The following is a 1,463-nucleotide window of genomic DNA, read 5'->3' as shown; positions in this document are numbered from 1 at the left end:
TGTGTGTGTGTGTGGGTGGGTGGGTGGGTGTGTGGTGTTAGGCCAAAAGTTGGCGCTCTTTTTTTTTTCCATTACAGTTTAGACCCTTGTCTCTAGCTACCTTAATTGTAGACACTTGGTCTTGCAAATCATCAACAGCAATAGAACTAAGATAAGAGAGAGTGCTTCTCTCACTGAGCAGCAAGACCTCAGGTGAACAAGACTTGAGGTAGCAAAGTTTAAGGGAGACTGGAGCAAGACCCTGGTGAGTACAAGACCCTGGTGGTAGAGAGATTGTGGCATTGCTGTGGAGAAACTATGGCAAGATGTAAGCAGAAAGAGGAACAAGAGAAAACGGCCACAGTTAAAGGTCTTTGCTGCTCTTGCCTGATGCTTGAAGGAGAAGCTGACTTATAATTGCTCTGAGACAAACCTTCCTGAATGATTTGGATTTGACTGCTAAACTGAAAACAGATCCTTGAGTAATTGAGGAATTGTGCCTTGGAAGTTAGGCTAAAACCTGAGCCTTATTAGGTGATATTCTTTGTATCCCCCACTCTACAATTTACTTCCCTAATAACGCCATTCTTGTTTCTTCAATTATGAGTCTGAGACAGCAATGAATAAATGAACCCTATTGCTGCTGATGTGGCTCTAGAGGAACCATGGGCTGGACTATGGGCTCTTTATTTGCTTTCTGTTATGGGGTGGTGAGGGATAATGCTATTCTCAGTCCCTCTGGCCTTTTCAGGGAGACACTCGTGGTCCTGTGCCCCCATGTTCTGTTTTCTCCCCTGTAGACAGTATGCACATAATTATTCATATACATTGTGTTTCATTCATATACGTGGTGGGGGATTTGGTTTTTTGGTGTGTTTTACACTTTCCTCCATTGACCTTATGCTTCATACGACATTCCCATACATTGTGGTTTGTAAAATGAACCAATGTTGGGAGTCTTACATATATCTTACAATGTTGTTGTTTGTTGTTGTTATGTGCTGTCAAGTCGACCGAGATTCATAGTGATCCTGTGTACAATAGCTCTGAAATCTGCCATATACTGAGGCAGACTCACCGTCTCTGACACACAAACCCTCATTACCCCAGTTACTGTGTCATTCCATCTCACCCTGGATTTTCCTTTCTTTTTCACTGTCCCTCCATCCATCCAAGCATGATGTGCTTCACAAAGAATTGGTCTCTCCTGGCAACATGGCCAAAGTGTTTGACACAGTTTCAAAATCCTTGCCTCCAAGGAGCAGCCTGGCTTTACCTTGTCCAAGAAAGACTTGCTTATTTTCTTGGCAGTCCATGGTATGTTCAATGTTCTTCTCCAGCACCACAACTCAAAGGCATTAATTATTCCTCTCCCATCCTTAGTCATCTTCCAGCTTTCTGATGCATAGCAAGTACACAACAAATACTACTGCCTGGATCAAAAGATATTGTATTTATTCCCATTCCAGGAAAAAGTGATCCTA

The sequence above is a fragment of the Elephantulus edwardii genome, unplaced genomic scaffold, assembly GCF_000299155.1.
Source record: "Elephantulus edwardii isolate Elephantulus edwardi_28Jun2011 unplaced genomic scaffold, EleEdw1.0 scaffold00416, whole genome shotgun sequence".
Classification (NCBI taxonomy): domain Eukaryota; kingdom Metazoa; phylum Chordata; class Mammalia; order Macroscelidea; family Macroscelididae; genus Elephantulus; species Elephantulus edwardii.
Note: the sequence above shows the minus strand (reverse complement) of the source record.